This window comes from Camelus dromedarius, chromosome X (genome assembly GCF_036321535.1).
Source record: "Camelus dromedarius isolate mCamDro1 chromosome X, mCamDro1.pat, whole genome shotgun sequence".
NCBI classification, from domain to species: Eukaryota; Metazoa; Chordata; class Mammalia; order Artiodactyla; family Camelidae; genus Camelus; species Camelus dromedarius.
In genome coordinates this window covers 80,145,868-80,152,731 of record NC_087472.1, presented here as the reverse complement: position 1 = coordinate 80,152,731, position 6,864 = coordinate 80,145,868, and the positions used below count along the sequence as shown (strand labels likewise).

Genomic DNA, 6,864 nt, shown 5'->3' with positions numbered 1-6,864 from the left:
TTACTGCCAATCCATATTTTCCCTCTTCTTTATTGTTGGGAAACTGACCAATTTCACTACATAAAGGGGGCAGATTCAAGTGGTTTACAAGCTATTTCGAGTAATTTTTTGACAAGTGCAGACTGCTTTAACAAAAAACTTGAGAAGACTGGAGGCAGAGTCCATGGTGAATTTCTAAACTCAATAAACTATAACACAATCTCACTAAGATGATTTTTTAAAAGAAATATCTAGATTATGGATTTCTGAAACTTGAGACTTTTTTTTTTCAAATGCCAACAGTGAAAAAATGACAGGATCATGGAAGACCTCCTTAAATGGCGTGATACGAATCTATTTTGTTTTTAAGACCTGCTCTTATTTTCAGGTTCAAGTATCCCTCCAAATTTGGTGAGCTATATTTCCCTTCTATTTGCTGGCCCTGGCCAAACCAACCCACTGAGGCTCGTATAAGAAGATTCTTGACATGGGAAGTGCTCCTGCTACATGGTAAAGTGAAATAAATAGATGCATAATAGAAACGGACTACACAGTACATGCAGAATTTTTTTTAAATGTGTTATATATACATAGAACAGTAACCAGAAGGAAATGCACCCAAATTTGACCAGTGCATGTCTCCAGGTTTGAAGCTTGTTGGTTAGCTTTATGTATGTGTGTGTGTAAATTTAATTTTTTTCTGTATTTCCCAGGAATATGCGGGGATGTTTTTTGGGGGAGGGAAGCGGGGGTGATTAGGTTTATTTGTTTGTTTGTTTGTTTAATGGAAGTACTGGGGATTGAACCCAGGACCTCATGCATGCTAAGCATGTGCTCTACCACTGAGCTATACCCTTCTCCCTGTATTTCTAAATGTTCTACAATGAGCATAGAATTCTTTTATAACCAAGTGAAAACAAATACATGTTATTCAAAACCAAAGGAAAATAAGTTTGTCTTCAAATCTGTTTTCTTTGGAGCTAGTGTCTTTCATCACTTGCCCATTCTTGACCTCCAGTCACTCTTGTTCCTGACTTCATTGTGGACTATTATGCTGACCTTTGGATATGAATCTTGCCTTCTGTCCCTTGCCCCCTCCTTTGCTTTGTGACCTGTGAGTCTCTGTATGTGTCTTAACTGCTATCAGGTTTCTGAGCTTCCGCCTCCCGGCCTGCCTGTGGTCTTTCTCGATCTTCTCCATCTTCATTCCCTGTGGCCCCCACTTTTGCCCAATATGAATGCATGAACTAAAGCATAGGTTCGAGCTTTTTCTTTTACAAATAGGTCCTTGTATTGTCAGGGTATTTGCTAAACCTGCTGTACCAGAATACCACGGACTGGGTGGCTTAAAGTAGAGACATCTTTTTTTACAGTTCTGGAGGCTAGAAATCCAAAATCACGGTGTCCACAGGGCTGGTTTCCTCTGAGGTTTCTTTCTTTGGCTTGCAGACTGCTACCTTCTGTGTCTTCACGTGATCTTTCCTCTGTGCGTGTGCCCCTGGTGTCTCTTCCTCATCTAATAAGGACACTAGTCACATTGGATTAGGTCCCATCCTAAGGGCCTCATGTTAACTTAATTACCTCTTTAAAGGCCTTATCTCCAAATACAGTCATATTCTGAGGTACTAGGAGTTAGGGCTTCAACCTATGGTTTGGGGAGAGGGGACACAATTCAGTCCATAACAATCAAGGTTCTTAGTTGGGAACAAAACTCATTCTAGGGATTTTGAGCAGAAGTGGAATTTATAATAGGATATTAAGGAGAATCTGGCATAGAGGCTCCCCAGCCCAGACAAGGCCCAAACCACATCTCAGGACTGCTCCTGTGGAGAATCTACAGCCACCACCACGAGGTCTGGGAGGTTCCCACTAGGATTGCAGCCACCTCTGCCTCCGAAGAATGAATGCCACTTGGCCATGGATTCCGTATGGTGTTTGCCTCCTAATGTCACTGCCTTCTGAACAGAACTTTCACTTCTATTGCTTTGTCTGGTCACAAAGAGTCTTGATCCAAGTTTTGTGCCTTAGATACAAGGCAAGCTGGGAAAATGAGCCATTGTCTTCTACCTCGGAGGAGTGAGAGAGTCATGAGACTGGATATTCTGAAATATAGGAAGGATTTCAAAAGGTGCTTGGCAGCCAAAAGTGACAAAAATACCTGTTACAAAAAAAAAAAAAATACCTGTTACACTGCAGATAAATATATTTGAGAGCATGGAACATGACATTCTTGAATGGTTCCCACTCACTCTTTCCATCTTGAGTTTGATTTTCTTTTTTGTCATTTGATTTGTACACAGTTCTGTCTAATTCTGGGAGTAATAACAATGCTCAGTGGAGGAAAATGTGAAAACTTACAACACAAAGAAGAAAATTTTAAATATCTATAATCTTACCACCCAGAGATAACCACTGTTGCCATTTTGGTGTGTGCTTTCATAGTCTTTTATATAGATATTTATAATGTATAAATTTATATATACAGTAAAGACTCTAATATGCATGCTACTTTGTAATCTTCTATTCCTGCTTATCAATATGTCATGAATGCTGCGTTTTCTGCTTAATCCCCCCAACCTCCGCCCGAATAACTTTACACTGTTAAACGGTCTAACAGGCTTTAATTTAGCCTATATCAAAATTAGAGATGTTTTAATTACAAAGAGCTAATTTTTTTCTTCTGGAGAGGGAGAGTTAATTTTTAATGTATCTTTCCTCTATTTGTCCTTTCCAGGAAAAAAAAATAAACAATATATAACAAAACAAAAAAAAAATCTTGAATTTTTCTAAAAAATCAACAATATAACAAAACAAAAAAAATCTTGAATTTTTCTTCTCTTCAAGTGCAGATCCTCCTGTGACCTTATTTATGAGGACACTGCAGCCAGTGGGGACTAGCTGTTATTATATTCACCCAAATTAAAGTGATTATGAGCGTTTGTAGTTATTAATATTTTATTGGATTTTTAAACATTTTATCCAATAACTGGTAAATAAAAGTAATGTTTGTATTAACAGGAGAATATCTAGTCTCATTTAAAATCTTCTTGTCATATCTCCCTACGTCCACAGAGGATTTTCTATTGCTGTTTTGTTCTTGAAGAGGTCAGCAAGGGACCCAAGATGGCACACAGATCTTTCCCAGAAGGTTTTCCTCTCTGTCGGGGTCTGGGTCAAGCTCTGCAGCTGAAGCTCTACAAATTCATCTCAGTCTTCACCCCTAAGTCCCTGATTAACTGATTCATTTTAGAATAATATCTGGGCTTATCTGTTGTTAGTTTCAAAGACTTCTGATTCCTATAGCCACCTGCTAAACAGGAAAAATCAATCACATATAAAGGTACCATGCTTTATAGCAGATGCTATGCACTAAGTCAAGAAAGCTGCTGATATCTGTGTTTGAAAAATCTCAATTTCATGATAAACCTTCCATATGGTCAATTTTTTTCCCTGGCCTGTGGTAGGTGGGTTAATGGCTTCCCGAAGATCTCCCACCCTAACCATTGGTACCTGTAAATATGTTATACTACATGACCAAAGGGACTTTGCAGATGTGATTAAGGTTCTAGACCTTAATATAAGGTGATTATCTCGGATTATCCACCTGGGTTCAATCTGATCCCATGAGTCCTTGAAAGCAGAGAACTTTCTTTGGCTCAAAGCAGAGTAGAGACGTGTCAAAAGGAAAAGCCAGAGAGAGTTGAAGCTTGAGAAGGACTTGACCTCTCATTGCTGTAGGGGGTCACATGGAAAGCATGAGAAGGAATGTGGGCAGCCTTTGTAGAAAAGACTAGCCCCAGACTGACAGCCAGTGAGGAAATGGGGATCCATTTTAAGGGTAGTAACTAAGTTAAAAATAGAGCTTTGTTTACCCTGGGAATATTAACATATAAATTCTGATAACATTATTATTATTCGTTCAGAAAACTCCAAAACAAAGCAATTATTGCATCACTACAGACCAGCTAACAGGGGGCTCAATATTTTGTGAATTCCTTACTTGCTTCTAGGATCATCCCTTCAGAGGGTTGTGACTGTTTGGCATTTAACATTTATCACGTTTAAGAAGGAAAAAGGGGACCAACAGTCTTGTAAAAGTGAAAACAGATTCTAGTTCAAGGACTCTGTATATCGTCATCTCTGTATGTGGAGGCGATAAGCTATTTTTAAATGATACTGATAGGTTGCCCTGAAACACAGACAAGCTTAAGATGCCAATCTCATTATCCAAGGTGGCAGTTTTCCTACTCGCCATTCCAACAAAGTCAGAGCCTATTGAAATGCAATTTGAGCCAAGCAGAAATTGAGACAGAGTTGTTAAGAAGGGTTCCCAGAAACAAGAAGCAGCCATAGTTTTGCAGGCAGCCGATTTCAGGGGTCAATACATTGACTGTGTCTATCTTTTTAAATCACTAAATTCTGCTTCAGGCTTTGATGTGGTCAGAGAAAAGAAGCCACAGAGAAATGTATCAGGGATGCCCTAATGATGTGCGACATGGGCTGCGGGTAGCCTGAGCCCACAGAGATGCTTCCTTGTTATTACAATTCATTGTTATTCCTTGTAATAATTGCTTATCATCATTGAATGGTTCCCTGATGTACATGAGATCATTTAGAGAATAAAAATTTTTTCAACACTGACTGTTGAAGCATATTTCTCTGATCTGTGTTATTTTTAAGATGTTCCATGTGTCTGTATTGTGATCAAACTTGTGTTTACTTTGGTTTTCAAGACTTCTCTGGTAGACATTAAGAAAGATGCATTCAATTTTTTTTTAAATGTTTACTGAAAAATGCAAATGTCTTGATATCCCCTATCCCAGAAGCCATATTAGAATAAGCATAAAAAATATAATTGCAATTGAAACAGAACTGTGTTTATATTATCTACACCCAAGTGTATTCCCAATGAGAGTAAGACTAGACACAAAGTTGAAACATATTGAGTAGATTGCTTATTTAAAGTGTTAGGACAAATAATCATATAATACCATCCCATGTGAGACGAACATAGTCTTATTAAGATTATGTGTGCAATAGCTAACTCTATAATCAGATTTCTAAATTTTATTTGGAATAGTAGAGTTACCTTTGTTGTTTTCGTACCAGATTTATAACTGTGCACCACTTTCAATCTCAACTACTACCCTTAGTCATTGTAACGTATCAAGTAACACTTTCAAAGACATATTGCATTCAAAAGGAAAAATCGTGGAGAAATGTGGAGGTTACTTCCATAACCAAGTCATTCAAGTCAACATCATCAATAATGGGACAAACTGACCTCCTGATCTCATGCACTAGGAAGAACACAGTATCATTTCTCTGATGTTTCTACCAAATATGCACAACCTGAATCTAAGCATGAAGAAATATACAAACCTAAATCGAGGGATATTCTACTGAACAACTGGCCTGTTCTATTTTTTAAATGTCAATGGCATGAAAGACAAAGAAAAATGGAAACATTGTCCCAGATTTTAAAAACTTCGAGAGGATATGACTGCTATTTGTGGAATATGATACTGGATTGCATCCTAGATCAAAAGTTGCTATAAAAGACATTACTGGGAAAACCGACAAAATTTAAGTAAGGACCGTATACTAGATCATAATATTGTATCAATATCACATTTTCTGAATGTGATCATTTTCCTATGGTTGTGAGAGAGAATGTCCCTGTTCTTAAGAAGTACACAATGCAGTATTTAAGTGGAAAAGGGCCACAAGTTCTGTGACTTACTCTCAGATGGTTTAGAAAACTAATAATAATAACAAAGATAATTAAATATATATACACAAATATATATTTAAATATATACATAGATGTTTACAATGAGAGAGAGAGGGAGAGAGAGAAAGGCATAAAGTAATAGAGCAAGTGTTTGCAAAATGTTAACAACCGGTAAATCTAAGTGAAGGATATACCTGAGTTCTCCATACTATTCTGTTTTCTAAATTAAACTCATCTGTAAGTTTAAATTATTTCAAAGTAAGAAGTTAAAATTAAATATAGTTTTAAAATAAACCTAAAAAACATATTGCAATTGTGACAACTCTGGGACTCCAACTATATATCTTGCTCCAATAGTCAAATGTTAATTCAACTGAAACTGTGTAAGCCTTTCGGATAAATTTGCTCATAGCTATTTCACACCAAGTTAAAGTTGATTCCTTATCAATGTCTCTCTTGTTTTCTTGCCAACAAATATTATGCAAGGAGGTGCTAGAAGAAAACACCACGTTGAACTGAACGATGGACCTTTGGAGAGATTTGCGCTTCCTCAAAGCAACCCAGAGGGACTGAAATTGGCAAACAGGACTAAAATGCACCCATTAGCCAAGCTGTTTACAACCCCAACTTCAGTGCCACTCTTAAGTGCAACTGACCTAGAAACAAGATGCAGTCATGGACACTTAGACCTGCCAACTCCCCAGAAATTAGCTTTATACCAAACTTTTCTTTTTTTCTTTTAAATTTTAGGGGGAAGGTAATTAGGTTTTTATTTATTTATTTGCCTATTTTAGTGGAGGTACTGGGGATTGAACCCAGGACCGCATGCATACTAAGCAAGTGCTCTACCACTGAGCTATACCCTCCCCCATACCAAACTTTTCATTAAGAAACTTGGGTGACAACTCTCTTTTTCCACTGCTGCTATACTAGTGCAGAAATACGACAATGTTGGCACTATAAAATTAAATTCTGCTTATTTAGACAAGAGCAAAGTTAATGCCATTTCATTTTTAAACAGTTCTGTTTTTAATAGTATATTTTAGAATAATCTCTCCCTCAAAAAGAAAAATACAATGTGCAGATGTATACAAATGTGAATAGAATTTCCTATTACAGAACTTGTATCTCAATTGTCAATGAATGTGCAC

At 37.2% G+C, this 6,864-nt stretch overlaps 1 non-coding gene across 1 annotated transcript; it reads right to left on the bottom strand.

Annotated features, from left to right (window-relative positions):
• Nucleotides 1-6,507: 6,507 nt before the first annotated feature.
• TRNAT-AGU (transfer RNA threonine (anticodon AGU)) lies at nt 6,508-6,580 on the bottom strand. Its single transcript has one exon. It is a non-coding gene; the product is annotated as a tRNA-Thr (tRNA).
• Between the last annotated feature and the right edge of the window lie 284 nt (nt 6,581-6,864).